Below are 19,422 nucleotides of genomic sequence, written 5' to 3'. Positions count from 1 at the left end.
GATTACAAACGTGTGTGTGCCTACTCCCTCCCACTATCTTTTGCTCTCTCTCTCTCTCTCTCTCTCTCACTCTCACTCACTCTCTCTATCTCGATCGTTTGGTTCCCCCGTCTGTCTATCTCTTGGTTTGAAAGTTTATTTTTCACCCCCAGCGCGCGCGCGGCTGGACTTGTTTGGTTTTGGAGCCGTTGTCTTTCGTGTGCTGCGTGCGGTTTTGTTTTTTTCAGCTAGCCCGGTTTTATTTTCCTTCGCACTGCCATTTATTACCACTTACTTTGTGTGGTGTGGTGCCTATTTCGCCTATTCGATTCACTCCCACGATGCCGTCGATCGTTGGAAGTGCGATACGATCGAGCACACGCACTTAAGCCACACATACGCGCCCGCTACCCGTTTATTTGTTGGTTTCCCGCGGGGTTTCGTGTGTCAATCGATTGATGGTTGATATTTGCATAGGGTCGGATTTCATCGGTTGGGGGGGGATTATGATTAATTCGTACAGAAATGTGACCCCAGCGGGCAGATATTAATACAACGAAAACCCATCCACTCGCTGGCACTATCTGTGATGAGGGTTTTTCTCTTCTCTTGCTCTTCTTGCTCTCTACGCAGAACATAGTTTGGTCGTTTTTATTGATTTTTTATAGCGTTATGGTTTCAAAATAAAAGTTTTTTTTTTTGCTAGTCGCAACGCTCAATAGTTTCCTGCTCGAACGTAAGACGAGTTGTAAATTTTGTTTTGCATTTTATTACACCCATTGGTTATGGTGACGAATAAAAATTAATGAAAAATAATGGCACCGTGCTGATACATTTCATATTTTTTGTCTAAAGTTAATCCTTAAGCACGTCACACATTGTATCCTTACACAATGTTGTAAAAAGTTCTAAAGCATTTCTGTTCTTAGCCATCGTATTCTAATAAAACAGGATATGCGTTTCTATGACAAAGAAATGTTGTTAGCTACTGCTGGAGAAAATTTTATAAACATCTTAAATAGTCACCTAATTCATATACCGTGTCCAGGGAGGCAGTAATTTATGTCCGTAACAGCAAACAGATATATAATGGTATGCTTTCGCACCGAGTGCTGTTACGGGTGAATTAAGTGATAGATTGTTACACCACAGCGGTATCAACGTGGCCGTTCTGTGACGAGAATTCATGAGACGAGACAAACGGTAGATTGTTGAGCAAGTGAAGAGAATGATAATAAAACTGAGAGAGTAAAAAAATGCGTACAATTTTGGAACCCTTTCGCGACGTTTCCTCGAGGCGCAAGCTCCAAAACCAAACCTGCCTGCCTGGCAACTGATCCGGCGTTTTCGATCCGCTGCCGGTTCTTGACTTCGCACAAAGAAATCTCTCTGTATAACCTGAGGTCGTCCCGGCTCTTGGGTGTGGGGACTGCGTTGTGGTTACAAGCTGCCACTATCACCCTAGCCCGATAGGGCGGAGGTGAGTCTCGCATCCCGGCAGACATTAGTCCCGAGACCTTTGACAAATGGAAACGATCCTCGAAAACGGTGATCGAGCGGCGCGCGCCTTCGTTGGGATGATCGCGCATGTTGCGGTATGTGTGCCTGTCTGTACGTGTATGTATGCATGTAGCCCCTCAGATGGACGTTTGTAAATCTCGCAAACTTTTGCCCCTGTGTGCATGCTGCGTACGTGCCCAGTCGAGAGCTGGTGTACGTGATGGAAGGTGTCCTGAAGGTGTTACCTTTTCATTCGCCAGCGTGAAGGGATCGCTGCGCCAGCGGATGGGCGAATAGATGGGGGGGGGGGGGGGGAGGCCGTTTGAAGTCGAATAAATAAGCTGATTAAAAACAAAAACCTGTCCCTGTTTCGGGATCGCCGTTCGCGGTATTTACAGTGTGTGTTTGTGTGTGCGTATGGCGATCACCGCTGGAACTTACGTTCGCTCACGTACGAGTGTTTATTCCAATGGGTTGGCATTTTTGTTTTACTGGTGATTTCACACACTCCGCTAATGGTGATTTAGCAGTTCTTTATGACAACATAGAAGAAATGAAACGAAAAAGACTCGTTTTTGTTCCACGCGCCAGTAAACATGTTTTCGTAAAACATATCTGTAGCCTTGAGCCGTTCAGGATACATTACAATAAGACCAATTCAAGGAGTGAATGATTAATTCATGATTGTGATATATTCAAACACAGCGGATGCCTAGCCCTGTGCTACTTTGCGTAAAATGGAAAACAAAATAACTCGCAATAAAAAACTGAAAATAAACCGTATAAGCATGGTTTTGATGTTTGGAATAGAGGATCGATTGGTATTTACAACTAAATTGAGCAATAGATGACAAATAGAAATGAAAAATATTCCACTTCACGTAATGCCAAAAAAAAATCTGCTTATTGCAGCAACGCTATTAGTGTTTTCTCTTTATATCTACTACTTGAACAATTTATCATTCACGCGGTAACCGGCTCATGTTTGTATTATATGCAATGAACGCTTTGATAGCTATTATTACTGTCCAAGCTTTGAAAATATAACGAAATGATTCTTCAGTTTGAAAAAAAATGAAAGAAATAATTTATAAAAACCTACCAACAATAAGAACTTATTCTACTGAATGACAATCATAATGTAATTCAAATATAATAGATTTCTACCGTGGTTGTTTCATCAACTCTCTCTCTCTTTTGATGCACATTAGCTTAATGCTTAATGCAGAACGATATATGATCAGCTGATAGCCGAAACACCCAGTCACAGGAACATGCTATGCGTCTCTTTCAAGCAAGCACTGTAAGATAAGCTATTCAAATATTTATCACAGCTCAGCTCGCCGCTCTAAATTTAGAGGACGGTTAGAAAGAATTTTTATTTCACAGAGGTCGAATGAAAAACAGAAAATAGATTACTACCATGCAGCGCATTAGAATGGACTGTAAATATGTTGAAAAAATATATTCGAATTGCTGACGAAAACGCGCTCATAATAAGCACTTTGCATTCGAAGCTACAAACCAACAGCGTTCGCGATAGCACATTCGGAGGAGCTTTATGGCGGTTTTACTTCTTACTCTCTCATTTGCATGGGAGCACACGTCGAGTCATGTCTACTTAGTTAGGGATGTTTTTCCTTTCGACTGCAAAATTATCTTTCTTACTGTAAAGCGATTTACGTGTGCTTCGCGTCGGAGAGGAGACACGATTGTGAGATATTTATTTAAGAATATTCCAGGAACAAATAGACGTAAAATGTAGATGCACAAGCAAATGGGTCTAATCGTGATCAACTGTTTTTGTGTGATTAAGCTTCGGAAAGAAAAAAAATATCAGTACCTCAGTTAAGCGATATTTATCGCTTGCGATTAGTTGCTACGCTACTAATGTTAATTAATTTGAGTTAAATATCTACTTAATTATAATTGCTCGCAGATTATTTTGTCCTTTTATCAGCGATGCAGCGGTACGATGTATGTCCACCTGCACGCATTTGCGGTACATCAGCGTATCTTTGCTAACTGTCACAAGGTTACATTAGGGTATTTATTCCTTAGTCTCATTTTCCTTCATTGAGTACGATAAAGAACAGGCTCGAGAATTGCCAGGGGAATCACTAGATTTTGATGATTGCAAAGCAGCGTATCTCTACAGCAGCTTTTACAGTGACTGATTGATCGTGGTACCATTGATGTAATTTCCTGTGAGAAGAGATTCGCTTTCTTAAAACAATAGCCAACGGCCAAGCACAATGCGCCTCAATCGACAGGGCGTACGTGAGAAATACATCGATTCCTTGACAATTTCCACCCTTGCGTGGCGCGGGTTTTCTTTTTCTTCAGTCCCTAATTTCACCCCATTTTTTATCGGTCCAGTGAAAGAGAAGGTTCCTATAATAAATGCCCTAATTGACTGCTTCCTGTGATAAACTCACCTGCAACAAATCATCGGTCTAAAATATCTACCCCGTCTATAAGTTAAGTTGAACTTAGTAACAAGAGAACGAAGGCTCCGAACTGGGTAGGGTTGCCTATCTCGGAAGCGGTTTAAAAGCGTCACTCGTGCTTGTGCCTTTTTGCACCCTATCACTCGAGGATCACGCTCATCTGGGGGTAAGGCATTGTTGGTGCGATCCATTCTTTTCTGCTTCAGGGCGGACATCCTGTTTCCCAGGTATTCCGTCAGCAGGTTTATCGCCAGGGGGAAGTCCACTTTGCCCAGGCGGGGCTAACATACCCGGGCCTGCGTGTAGCTTTTCATTGATTTGACCATCCGTCGTGGCCTTGCCTCCAAAAACCACAAAAGCAGCACGGTAGTTATCAATGAACCATCGCGCGGATATCGACATTAGACGTAACAAGGTTCATTCATACTTTTAGCTCGCAGATCAGACGGCACGAAAACCTTGCCAGCGGGTAGCAAACGTGTGAACGGGCTGATTAGATAAGGAAGGTGTGATTTTATGAATGAACAAAAAACTGCATGTCCCCCGCGGGGGTAAGAATAGCGACCGGATCACGGTGTCGTTCGAATTGAGAAGGGGTACAGATATCGGGCAGAAAGATTGGCGAAATCGTGCCAAAAGTGGTACGCGATACTGATGCACTTGGGCGATAATGCGTGCGTAAATGTTTTTTGCCAAAAGAAGGGATCGGCTTTGCAGTAGGCTTTTATCACAGGAGTTTTAATGAATGGGCTCCAATCGCACGCGTAAAATAGAGATTTCGATCGCGTTTATATATATAACACACGGATGTACATCCTGGTGGGCATCGACGTCGGGAAATCAGCTGGATTACCGATTGGTACCTACGTAGGAGACACCCAACAAGCACTGTGCACCGAGCTGAACTTTTCTACCGCGCGTTATCAGCAGCGGATATACGATTCATTGCCCTTATTTAAAAATAAAATTTCGAATGACAGCCGGTGATTTGACGTCGAACTTTTTGATTTGAACACATTGATAAAAAAAAGAAATAAGATTGAGATTTTGGCCGTGAGAAATGGTGAATGAATTGCATGTTTTAAACTTCACTTATCACTTAAAAGAAAATAGAATCCAACCTGTTTTCTAATCCTGAGCTTTTCTTACATCTAATTTAGGATTACTTTGTATAGGAATATTAGGAAAATTCTAAAATATAATAAATGTTGGTTGAATTATTTTTTTTGTTCTGTAGCTTCATGTACGTTTTACACAACACAAGCTTTCAGTTACTCTAAATAATTATTGATCATGATAGTTTTTTTATTACAAATTCAAAAATATAATAAATGCTATTTGAAGTAATACTTCTTTTTTTGTTGTTCTTGTTTGTTGTGTTTTACATATCATTTGAATCAAATGTTACTTTCAAAGAACTCCCATTTATGTCAAAATGTTTATAAGCAAGACATTTAAATTTGAACAGGTAAAGCTTTGGTAATCATATTATATTAGTTTGTATAGCACATACTATAAATATATATATATATATATATATATATATATATATATATATATATATATATACATATATATATATATATATATATATATATATATATATATATATATATATATATATATATATGTATATTTAGGGTATATATATAGAAGAATAAAAAAAATTTATGCATATTTCTCATAAATGAGTCTGAACGTTATTTATACCTTGTTTTGAATTTAAATTAATTTACCTGTAGTTTAGCCGTATGGTGAGTATTGATTATGCAATATCTTTCAATCCAATGCAGAGCAATATGATACTTGCTATTTTACTCTCATCAAACTGGACACTTTCACTTTGCACTCCATCGGGTACCCGTTTCCATTCGTAAATGAAAAACGGTCATTTCCACTGTACTAGCCACAATCAACTTATCGCCCGGCGTGCACAACGTGCCAATTGATAATAGCTGCAAGAAGAATATGGTTGCAATCTCAAACTCTTACATTTACACCATATCCGGAAGATGAAATTGATGTAAAACACACACGCTTTAGGGGTTCGTGACGCTCATAAAGAGGCGAGCTATGGTGATAATGATATGGTATCGATCAATCGCTGCTAAGTTCTGCAAGCAGGCGTACTTTGGTCTAGCGTGTTACGTTGGGGTATAAAAAAAGGCCTACGTGACACTGCGATTAGAGGAGTGTCTTTGGCGTCATGAGCTTCCTCAGTGTTATCAGATATCGCATTTTATGTCTATCGAAATAACCGAAATTCATCATCAACTTGTAAAACTGGTGCCATGCTTCACGTGTGGTTTTTTGGGTATTGAAGCCCAACTGGTTAGAATATTCCACCCATGGGTAACTTATTAAATGACACGCTGCAAACGCAGATGCATCGTTCTGTGCTGATCGTGGTTTCGCTTTCTCGTTGGATCATGAATCTCTCACCATCCGTACGACGGGACATGTGCTCGTCCATCTTTTTGCAATTAATCATGGGTGCAAAAAAACATCGTTTTGTTTCACAGTGTGCATTCGATACGGCGCATCTTGCCTCGACAAATAAAAGCCAGCCCATAGTTTATCCCATGCATGAAACCGCCACTACAGCTCGTTACGCGTGGGGAGATTTTTTTCCTAACATAAGAAGCAAAAAACACGCAGAATGCGTCCGAGCTGCAGGAAGAAAAAAGTTTTTTTGCAAACATACAACTCGTCATTAATAAAGAGAAAAACTTTACCCGAACAAAAAAATGGCAAAGCAACATCTTAATAGCATTTAACACGTCAACGATTTACTGTGTCGCATCAGCACGGTTCTAACTGAGCTTAGCTCGTCGTTTGAGGATCATCAATCACTCCGGAACACTTGTTGGCATTTGTACGGGTGTCTAGTTGAACAAAACATCTCCTTCCGCTAGGAAGCGGGAAAATAATTTTCTCACGGTGCGATGCTGTCTGACTGGCTATTCGTTGGGACATTATTTAAAAAGTGTTTTTCTTACGCTCTTTTTTTTTTAATTTACACGATGACACGCAGGAGTTATGGATCTGTAGTGCAATAAGGCGTAGCGATTCCTTGCGCTGGATACACACTGTGGCCTCAGTCCATCATTTGATCGAATTGTTAGCGTCCAGTGATAACGTCGTTCTTTCAATGTTTCTCGCAAATGGCCATGTAAATGTGCAGTGGTCACTAAATGTTTCCGTGGCCTAGAGATGCATGGTAAGATTTTTGGAAAGCCTTTCTAATGATATTATCGATCAGAATGTTTCACGGAACTGCAGCTATAATCAAACAATGTTTCGATTCCGAGCAATCTAGCCATCAATAACAGCTGATATCAATATAAAGTACATACCTTCTGTTTTATCTATCATCGGGCCAAACTCTGTAAGAAGTGTAACAAAATCAAGTCGAATGATTCAATCAAGTGCAACGATATAGAATTGGTTGCAATGTTTCACTTCAAGTTTTTACTCAGGCAAATTAACAAGCGTGGACATGTGGTAGCTGGAATGTTTTTACTTGATAAGGATAGATTTACCGGTACTTGATTTTTATAAGACTAGATTTTATCATATTCACAGCTACTTATTTTTAAATCAATCTATTTGTCTGTCGCGCATTCTTAATCTACTTTCAACACTCTTTCCATTTTCTGATCCTTCTATTCTTTTCACCTTCCTCTATTGCAACTATATACACGATTGATGTTTCATTTGCACTGCTCATTTTTTCTTGCATTTATTGCATTTTTTTCTTCTGCCCTATTCCTCTTGTATCCTATCATTATATACTTTACCAAAATCTATTTCAATAAACATTTTATGCTTTACTGCATATAAATCCTCTATCCTATATCTAAGAAGAAGAAGTTGATGTAACAAAAAGAGTGCAGAGTATTCGAAATACTATGATCTGATTATCGATTGACCTCGTGGAAGCTCTGTTTGCTTTGAGAAAGAATTTTAATACAGTTGTGTAATAGTGTCATCGAGCATCCTTTTGTTCGTTTCATTTATTTTGTTTATGCACTATACTTGTGAAGAGACTTGATTATTTAAGCCACACATAAGTCTGTTTTGGATGTTATGTGAATCATATTACCATATTGCGTTAAATAATTTGTACTAGAAAATAAATTATAAAAATTAAACTATATTGTATCGAGTTTTTTACCGATCTTTCGATGTTGTATAAAATTTCTCGCTTGGGTTAAATGTTGCAGCGACCAATAGCATTTGTGTTACAGTATTATAATATGTATTAACTTTTAAGAAATTGAGAGCCGCAATACTCGAAGCTATTCCTATATAAACTATAACATTCTGAGACTCAGGCTTTGTCCTAAGTGGACGATACCTTCTCTAGATGTATGATAGTACGATAGCCTGCTTTTACTGTTCAGTCTCTGGCTGCTTGTAGGGATAGAGAATGTGTGGGCAGTCCAAATTAAGAGCGAATGATAGAAAAATGCTCCATAATTTCGAGAATTCTCCAAGATGTTGCTACCTTGAATTTGAATTGATAGGTTCGAAAGATTATATCTATGAAACTTATTGTATAGAATCGTTACCGTTGCCTAAAATCGTTATTAATATTTTAATAGAGTCAAGCTAAAACTACGATAGGGGTTTCACAAGCTCTCGAAAGAAAAGGATCACAAACGGGAGCTAGCCACACCGATAATGTATCGGATTCGGTGGTCACAACAACTTTGATCTAAAACAATGAAGTACAAATACACCATGGGCAATAAACTGCAGTAATGCAAACTGCTGCATGAAAAAAAACAAATACTAGGTTGCTCAATTAATTTGTTACCTGCGTTCAATTTGGTAAATTCAAAAAAAGATTTTACATGTTAATAATTCAAGTTTTGGTGTTGTTGAAGTTTAAGAATAAAGGTGCAATTTGTACGATGCGACGGACTGAATAGATTTCTTTCAGATTGAAACCTTCTTTGAGGGTATTATTAAAAGGACATAAGTTCCACATAATTTAATGATCAATTGGGGCGTTGATTTAAATGTTACACGTGGTGTTTTAAAACATGATCAATGCGTCAATTTTTGTACTAAAAACCTCTCAGTTTTTCTCTTTCCATTGTATAGCGATAAACTCTTGAACCTAGTAGTATAGCAAAGCGTTTCAGTAAAATATTCATTCGTGCTTTAACGCACTGTAGATGAGGAGGACATATTTTCGAAAACTTTTCTCTTTTTCATCGATCATTTCCCTAGATATTTTCTATTGTACGTCGTATTTTTCACACTATGGTGATTTTTAATATTTCTGCATTGAGAATTCTTCAGACATAAAAATTGTAAATTAGATTTTTGGCAATTTTAGGAGAGAAAAAAATGTTACCAATAATTTTACTGCTGCTTAAGTTGGCAACAATTTAAAGCACACGATATTCATATTATAAAGCCCATTCTAAATTCAAGTTAAGATACGAATAATCTTGTATTTCAAATTCTTTTTTATTTTTGTTTTAAAACTAATTCTGATAATAAAATTAAGTTTATTTATTTGAAAAAAATATGATATCTTATTCAGTGATATATGATGTAGTGATAATTTTAGAAAATCAAAACAAAATTAGATTTAATACAAAATTTGATTTTTTTAATATATTGTTTATTGTTTATTATATAATCGATATGTAATCTCATTTCTCATATGTTTTCTGTATTTTAATTGTTAATGTGGCATCCGAAAAGTATCAAAAAAATGTCCATCATAGATTAGCCGTGCATGAATCATTTACAAAACGCTTAAAACGTTCATTCGCTTGGTAAAGCAACTACGAAGCGTATTCATTTCATCGTCGTGAGCGTTTGCTTCGAGGCGAAACAATCCAAACGCCTTTTGACGCTAAAAGAAATAGTTTGCCTTCTGCTTCTAAGCTTGGTGTTCACGTCGCGCTTTAAAGATATTTAATAGCTTCTTCTAAGCCCAGTTTTTGTCGATCTTTCGTCTTCGACGGTACACGGGCTTAGCATAAGGTTGCACTCCTTTCTTCTCAGGTTGGTATAAAGCTAGAATATTTTATGTAAGTTCGTTGAGCGTTCTTAACTAGCTCTGTCTTGCATTAGAAACGTAAGAAGTTTAAAGGCGATTGCGTACTGATAAAAGTGAGCTTTTGTGAACGGTTTTAATGGAATAAATTAAACAAAAATGTACAAGTGTCTCTGAAGAAAATGAAGCGTACCCGCAAGGCTAAACTGTGAAAGGCATATTGAAGCATCGGTTGTGCAATGTCCCCGCCGTACGCGCCAAATCTTTCGGGTGGCGTAATTTCAACAGTGCTAGTAGTGTACTTCCAGTGTCAGCGGGTAGTGTTAGTGAAAGGTGCCACCGAAAAGCTACGACTTGTAAATACCGCATTTGGGATGCTGGGAAGTGATGCTTGAGAAAAGCAAGAATATTTTTATTATTACAAAGCGTCAAGTGATGTTACTACAACTGTATTCGTTTCAAACGATCGTTGAATGTTCTAGTGTTCGCATCAGCAAGTGGTGGTAGATTTGTTTTCATATAAAATTTGCTTACGAGCTTATACCACTCAAGGTTACAGGTATTTCAATTGGAATAAGCCGTAAGGTCTAAGTGGAGTTTGTGGAAGCACAGAAAAGTGTTTCTGTTGAAATTTATCCATTTTTATGTATGTTTCATTTCAATCTCATTATTCAACAACGTGTTAAGCTTTTGTTAAAGGTAATTTGAAGAGCAAATGAGATAAAAGAGAAGCTTTTAAGAATACAGTTCCATCCAAACAAGCAATATGATGAATTCACAGAGTTTCGGTGATCATTCACGAGGTTCATCCGTCCAACGCGCATACGTCGATCCTGGGATCCCCGGTTCGGTAATGACGCCGGGATAAAATGAACTCGCTCCCGAAAAGGAAAGAGACCCCAACCGAAAGACGCCCAAATAATGCTCCAAATGCGGCGTCTTTCGAATGTTATGTCACGTAGCCTACAACTGGTGTTCATCTAAGGATGCCCGAGCAAAAGTTGTTGAAATGGTAAAATCACAAAATCAGTACTCCGCTGGTACTGGGAGAATCGATTGCATAAGCTCGCCTCCGGCTTAGCGTTGTGCTTAGCCGACCCAACCCAAAAAAAAAACCGACGCTTCTGGCGCTTTTTCATCGCGCTGAGACGCTTCTCCCCAAAAGCGCAAAAGAGCGTCGGGAGTCAAACGTGCGAACCCGCATGTGACGCTCACCTGCCTGACCCAACGCGCGTAGTTGCGCGAATCCAAGCGTACTCTACCCCATCAAGTCCAAGCAAGCGTTGGCAAACAGACGCCGGCATGACAACGAACGGCTAAAACCTTCAAACGCGACTGCACCAGTGTAGATGTGATGCTGGCGGTGCATCGCGCTGGCGTGGTACCTGTGTGAACGTGTCTGTGTGGCAGCATAAGGCTGGCGGCGCGTGGTCGTCATGGTTCAAAACTTGTTTTCACAACAAGCTCCCCCCCGCTCCTTGGGCCAAGCTGGTTGCGCTCAGAGGGCAGAAGAAAAGGCAAGCAAAGGCAGCGTTGGTCATTAGGCATTTTTCCCTCTCGATCGCCAGCCACCTGCCGTGGACGCCCATCATCGCCGGCACGAATGTTGGCCACCGTGTTACTACTGTACTGTGCGAGCTGCTAGCCAGGGTGAACGCAAGTGAAGCCAAAAGTACGCGATGGAGGAAGGGAAAACTCGCTCGCGCCAGCACTGCGGCGTACGTTCCCTTTCTATACCAGCGATGAAGTCACTCGCTTGCTCGACTAGTGCACGCTCGACGAAATCGAGCTCGATCATCGTTTAATCGATAAGCCCAGTGGAAGGTTACGCGCGCGTTCGAGCGAGCGGAAGGAATCTTTTGACCTCTGGTGAGACTACGCATTAAATTGTACAAAAAAAAAGACAAAGAAAACGCAGCCACTGGGAGGGTTTTTGTTGCCGTTCCTTTTGAATGCTCCTCTTATTCGCGCGTTGTTTTTTATGTTAATATGCTCCGGGTTCTATTCATTCCCGCGCGTCCTTCGCGAACGCAATTAACGAAGACATCTCATTTTGCTGCGGTGTTTGGCATTCCTTTCTGTAAAACGTACCAATAGTGCCATGGGGATGGGAACGTGTTGTTTCCCACTAAATATGCGCGGGATGGATCAAGTGGAAGAGTTTATTTTTCCCCTCCATTACCAGCCAAATGAGCGGTTTATTTGCACAGACTGTAAAACCATTTCGGCTTGGTGCCTGCGGAAGAGTCCGGCGTTAGAATGGTACGAGCCAGTCCGGTTTTTTTAGATCTCTCCATCGGACGGTGGGGTTGCTTCATTTGCTAGGAATATTTGCTTGGACTGTACCGCACCATAACTAATGCCCCGATGGCATTGACCCGAATAGTTACAGTGGTGCTGAAAGAGTCTACGAGTCGCTGGGAAATAGAATTATGCAGGAAAATCTGATCGTAGAGAAGCGATGTGCTGCGTAAAAAATGTTCGATGAGCGTATGTGATAAAAAAACACTTCCAAATTAGTGGTTAATTAGCAATGCACAAAGTAATCTGATTGGATGGACTAATTTTCTAGCTCAGTGCGACTTTATCTTGCCGATTCCGCGGAAAGCTCGCTTGAATGCATTCGCATTTAATTATTGTATATTTCGATCAGCCCCGGAAGAATTTTCAAACATTAATGGTGATTATAATTAATTTGAATTGCACAACAATATTCGTTTCCTAATTTAATTCGTGCCTAAATTGGATAAACGGCCTTGAGTGTGGAGAATGGCATAATGAATGATTAGACTACATTATAGCGCCATTTAATAGCATATGGGATTTTCATGTTCGATGAGTTAAAGTGTAAAGATGTCGTTCATGGTGTCCCACTGCATCACTTATGCTATGCAGACGGACATAAAATTGTAACATTTTCCCCAAAAACTATCGAAACAAAGCAGGCAAAACGGTGCTCCCACGAATTTTGACTACCGCGCGTGAGTGATATGCTCGTAAACGTGCCACTAGCGTACCGAAGATTCTTTGCCCATTAAAATTCGTCACAAAGACGTCCCAACCGCCGTGTTGAGTTAGGGCCGCGATCATGTCGCTCGGATCGAGTCGTAAACCTGACAACCTATCGCGTTGTTTGCGTTTCTAATGATGCCGCTTGTGGTGTCGGGAACGGCATATGTTTGTTTTTGATCCTCGAGCATCGTAAGGGCGGTACCGTGTGACCGAGCTGGACGATAATTTCAGCGGATCGTTAAGAGCGTGGCGTCTCCGTGAGTAGGCGAATCGTGCATTTCTACCCAACGGTAGATGTACGTTTGTCAAAAAAAAAAACTCGATAGGGAAACCCTCGAATCTCGTGCTGGGTGTTCGGTTATCGTAATGGCTTTATTTAGAAACTCGCGAGACGAAACCGATCGCGTGGTTGACGGTGTGGGCGATCGATCGGCGTTTGAGATCGTACGTCACGCGCGATGCTTGCGTCGGTGGTTTTTGAGGGGGCGTTTATTGGGTTGTCAGCCCTTTTTTTCCCTCTTCCTACAGCAGCTTCTTTCATTTGACGCTGGTGGCGATGGCGTACCGGAAAGGGATTGTAGCGTTAATGGCATTTTCAGCGGTGACAATGTGTTTACCGCATTTGTTGCGGTTTCGAACGTGGGGAGCTCGATTGGTTGTGTCTCCCGAATGTGGAGTGCTCACGTGGCTGGTGATTGTGAATGTGCCTCTGTGCCGGTAAATCATTCGTGCGGATAAAATACACCACGTGACGGGCTGTTGATGCGGGATAAACGTTACGCAACGGAAGATGTTCGAGCGCTCGAAGTAATGTAAAATTGCTGTAAACAGCTGATTTATGAAACCTGGATTGCATTGGATTGGAAGTAGCATTGTGCAGAAGCGATAGCGGATTCTTTTTTTTAACAAAATTAGTTGCATCCATGTACGTGTTTCCTGTCACAATGTCGTTACAGTTGAAGATTGCATTTAGCTCGCTGTGGGTACATTGAACAGCCACACGAAATGCGATAATTTATCGCTTGATGCATTCGTTGCACTGGAAACTAAAACCGAATACAGTTTTTAAACCGTGTTTCATCACACAACTTTCACTCTTCACTCGAGCGGGTCCCGCTTTTCCCTCAGGTTGTGTTTTTGGTTGATGATGTTTTTTTTCCTTTCTGGAGAAGGGAACGATTTACTATCCTGGCGTGAGTGGTAACGATTAGCATAAATCATTGAAATAATGCGTTCCATTTACATTCGACATTCAAAACCGCACGTTTGGCGCACGGCTAAGCTAAAAAAGAGGCCCACGTAAACGAGGTCAAAACCACTCGCAAATGGAGAAAAAAAAACCAACAAACGAATGAAGTGATCTCTCTCTCTCTCGCTGGCCCTGGGAAGAAGCGTTGGGGTGTGGTTTTGTTCTGCGAGCGACCGAAATCAGCTTCAAATTGGTCGGAGGGCCCTAAAAGAGGGTGCAAAGAAACGTCTTGCATGGGAGGCAAATGAAACTACGGTTGAGAATAATTTATGAATACGGTGCTGGTCGAACCGGAACTGAAACCTGTGTGCAAACGGGCCATTAACGGCTAACGTACGCCTCCAGCAAACACCCTCTCCGGGAGTGACAATGTTATAATTTCTCACCCGGCTAGAACCGAATAGGGGGAAGTTTTTCCATTTTGGGCTTGTGTACATAAAACCGGAAGGGTCAGTGACTAGCTGCACGGGACCTGATAATTGGGAAATTGTTTTTGGAGAAACCCAAAAATGCTGCTCAACATGAGGAATGTTTCTCGCTTGGTAGCTTTCGAAACCGGAAGTGTAATTAATTAACTTGTACGCACTTGAGTTCGGAATAGATTCCTTACTGACGAGACAAACCTCTAAAAATCATAAAATATTACCACGTGTGGGAAGAACAGGTGCTAAACGAAAATTATAATAATTCAGCGAGGCGTAGTGTTCGTCAAAGGGATAGGGTCCTCTCGGACACCGTTCATGTGCTACAGCATAACGAATCGTTGTAGTAAAGAGAAAAGGTAAAATATTGAAATTTGTCTCATTATGCTGCATTCACAGCTGGGTGTGCCTTTTCCTCTAAAAAGATTCTATTACCCATTGTTAAAGAGGTTCAGTTGGAATAAGTTTAATAAGCAAATATAATGCTAGAATGTATTCCGATGAAAGCGACACGTACGTCCGATTAAGAATGAATTAAAACCAACCAAGAATAGCTTATAAAGCTTCGAGAACGGTTCACTCGCAAAGCTCGTGGGCAATACTTTTTTCTTCTCAACACTCGCAATGCACAATGAACTTTACATTTTCCCGCCTCACGCCGTACATTGACACGTGCGCTAATCAATCACAAGAAACACGCAAAGTGTCCATAAAAATAGCACGCCTGGCACGGGTTCCACCCCTTGCCCTGTTTCGGGGCCCATATGGACTTCCGGAGGAACCGCACGGTACGGAAGAAGGAGCGAATAGATAAAATCGCTCCCGGTCTGATGTCCAGTGGGTCAAACCGGACCAGGGTGACAATTTCGAATGAAAGGGGGTGCAATTGTTTAAACACGAATGAACCGCGGGAACCACACAAAGACTCGATGTGTTTGGGGCCAGTGGCAGTACTGGCCTGTCTAATGCTAATGGAAAAACGGACAAAGAGGTCGTTCACCTGCGCCAGCTTGAGTTGGGGGCTTAGAATGACCGATGAATCGACGTTTGCGTTGTGTGTCACTGGCTGGCCAGAATGGCTTCTAATGAGCGTTCTTTATCCTGCCGAAGGAAAATGCCGTGGCTCGAGCTACAGCTAGATGCACGGAAAATGCACTAAGAGCTCGATCACCAGTATATGAATAAAGTTTATGCTGGAGATAAGGCATCTGACAACATTCTGACAACGTTACAGCTAGCTTTCAGCGTCCTATGCTAATCATATGCTAATAAGCTTGTTTAACGGTCGAACGGACACCCGAGCGATCCGAACTGGTTCGCATTCTTGTTCGCTGTTGGATGCTTTGACGATTTTTCGGAATGAAATTCTTCGAACTGTCCAAATTTCTGGGCACGGTTTTCGGTTTTCGTTTCATGAACAGCAAAATATGCTCCTAAAATATAAGGATAGGGTCAATTATATATTGAACGGGTGGGAATGCTCTGTTATTATAGATTTTGAGTTCTGGGAAAAACCTGGTCGATTTCCAAACGGGATAAAATAGATTTCTAGCTTGTTTATTGTGCGCTATAATTATAATGATATTCCTATGTTGGATCAAAAACCGGATTGCTGGGATGGCAGGAATAGAAAGAGCATAAAAGTTTAAGGGACTAATCATGGGGATGGACTTTTAAAATATTACAATTTCGTTCGAATGAACATGCACAAGGCATCGATGAAGGTATTCAAAGATGTTGGCTGGAGAAGAATGCAGCTCGAATCGCTAACGTAGGTAAGATGCTACAAATAGTCGGAAGGATTAGTGGGAACCTTAATTACTAAACAGATAAAATGTATCTTCTTAAAATCCAATGCTCGTATCATTTTCGTTATAAATGACGAAAGAGGTCTTAACTTAATCTCAGCATTTTAAAATTCTAGCTTTTACGGATAACCAGAACAGGTTTTTGAAATTGTGTAGAAAAACATTTTCCACCAATTCCAATCAGTTCAGTTTTTGTTTTTAGCTTTGTAATAAACTTAAAAAAAAACCCTATAAATATTTCTTTATGACATTTTCTTACAATTTGAGAACAATCCTGCTTATCCAGTAAAATCATCGAATGCGCTACAATAGAAGAGTGGAATTAGATATACCGCTTTCGATGCAAATGATTTAAATTTCTACGAGCATTGTTTTGCAAATGGTTTACAAACAATCTTGCACGATCCTCACGTGCTCCTTGCAGGTGTGTTTTATTTTGCACCATCGATTGTTATTCTACGCAGCAAACATTCCATTTCGTACGCAACGAACAATCCTGACTCAGTTGAGTCAGTTGAGGGACGTTTACGTAACATTGCGACAAGCTTCGGTTCGTGGCCTAATCCATTCGGGATGTTTTACGAGCCCGGTTGAACGATCGTCAAAGTCGTCTGTTGCTTTGATGCCATACTTAAAGTACATTTCAGCAAGGTTATCATCAACTTGAAATGTATAAGTGGAGAGCTTTGCAATCATCTATTAGTTGGCCATGATTCTTGGTACGCTTGAGAACACGCTTGAGTCATTCTGAGAGGAAGTGATCTCGTGATCTCATGCTCCTGGAGGCGAATCATATGACTTTAGTCACGAGTTTGCACTGTGTGCTCGTAGTAGATCCACATTCCAGAGCAATGATCGTAGAACTGGTTTGATAAATTAGAGAGAAAAATTTTTAACGATCGCTGCAATGGAACGAGTCACGATTCCAGAAAATAGTACTCATAAATAATTTGGCGGCTGTCTTAATTTTAATTAAACAATAAATATTGTGATTATTACACGCTGTGTCTGTGCAACCGGTAGAGCTCCCTTGTGTAAGAAATTCAAATTATATCACGTTCCGAAGGTAAACATCGTTACAACAAGCCGTTGCTTAAAAAAATCGAAAGATTTATGCCAGTTAGTAATCTAATCGGCCGCAAGACTATCCATTTTAAAGGGATGAGTGCTCGAGATGCCCCACTATTCATCAACCTAAGAGTTGTCGGATAAACGCTATCGGTTATGGTTATGGTTTTCCACAGGACGGCGCAACATCACCCTCCGATCGGCATCTGCGGGAGCCATCGACACATGGGTGTGATATTGATTGAAGCGGCATTTTATTGAACCCGCGGCATGTAAATTATATCCGACATTTGACGTCGGAATCGTTGACGATTAGTGAAGCCGGAAGGTGTGAATGTTTGTTTTCGGAGGAAGACTGTAGAAGTCTTCTAATCTTACGATGAATGCTGAGAAGACCTGGCTACGTTTAAGCGGATTAGAGGAAAATCTGTGAAATCGTGAGGCTTTTAACAACCTTAAGCGTCCTATTTTTAGTTATTTTACAAGATGTGCAGAGGAAGTTTATACAGTTGAGGATTTTTAATGTTATCTTAGGTAAAAAGTATCCAAAGATGCTAAAATAGGGTTTCTCTACAAGGCTAACCTATTGTGTACCCTCATTTTCCAGCATCAACATAAATAACCATCCCATATATTGGATATAAATTGTTCAACTCTATTGGCAACATTACGATCCTATGAATTGTGCATAATTTCTTCAAAAGGTAAAACCGATTAGCTTCAAAAGGCTCCTTAAACGGCGAGGATGCCCCCAGGCGCACCATTCATTTGTTTTATTGTTCACTTTTATAGAGAAAAAAACCCGTTAAATACGAGTGTTAACATCACATTTTATCGATAATCTCTGCTGGAATATCCCTTGGGCGATGTATTAGACAAAAAAAGAGGTAACATAAGCGAACTAAGGCTAAGGGAACACGAAAGCAAAGCCAAAAGTTGCACAATGCTGCTTTCCCCTGCGGTAGGAAAAAAAAGCAAAGACGCCAGATCCGATCATTAACAAACGCCGTGTATTGAAGGTGCTTTTTTGTTGTTATTTAGTCGTCATTTTTTATTTCCTGCTTGCGCTATAATTGTGTTGTAAAGTTTTCGCCGAACAAAAGACCGTACGATTCTTCTACCGGTGTAAGGAGCTATTGAACATTTTTCCTAAACTAATCACCACTGTCACCATCTCGGATGTGCCGGAAGATCGAGCATGGATCGCGCTCACACCGCGCCTATGTCGTGTCGTAACGCGGCCATCGATGGAACATGCTTCCCAAACCAGCTCGCGACATAATCGGGCCCTCACGACGCCATTAGAGTTGTGGGGTCGCAGGCTGTTCCATTGGGCTCCACGTGCGTTGCGTAATTCCGCCACAAAGCGTACTCCATTCGGCTGTAATGGCGGCCGAGGTTTGAGGGGATGGACGAACGCTCTGAACGCTAAGGGTGAAACCGGACCAAACTCCTCCAAACACCGGAGGTTCCCGCAAACGGCGTAAGGAGAGCACGCAGGTGTCCGCGATCGCGTCTGGTCTGATTGGATCGTGTAACACATGGTGGGGCTAGATAGAGAGGGAGAAAAAAAGCGAAAGTCCCGCGTGGTCATTTCCCAAGGAAACCGGAACCTCGATGGTCAGGGACGGTGAACGGTGGTTTGGCCGACGGAAGGTTACCGGTTGGAGTGGCACTATTTCGGCATTGACCCTCGACACTGCGGTCTTCCTCGATGAATGGCGGATTTCCGTTCACTTTTCAAAAATCTCCCGGCGACCGGGCGCGTTTTGAAGATGTCTAGTTTCTGATGAGGTGATACGATCGCGTTCGAGAGCATCACGCAAAGGAAATCATTAACTTTGGTTATCTGTTTACGTGAATCTGTATGGGCTGTGTGAGGTCGATGCAACCAAATGAGCTGCGTTTAAAA

This window comes from Anopheles nili, chromosome 2 (assembly GCF_943737925.1).
Source record: "Anopheles nili chromosome 2, idAnoNiliSN_F5_01, whole genome shotgun sequence".
Classification (NCBI taxonomy): Eukaryota; Metazoa; Arthropoda; class Insecta; order Diptera; family Culicidae; genus Anopheles; species Anopheles nili.
Note: the sequence above shows the minus strand (reverse complement) of the source record.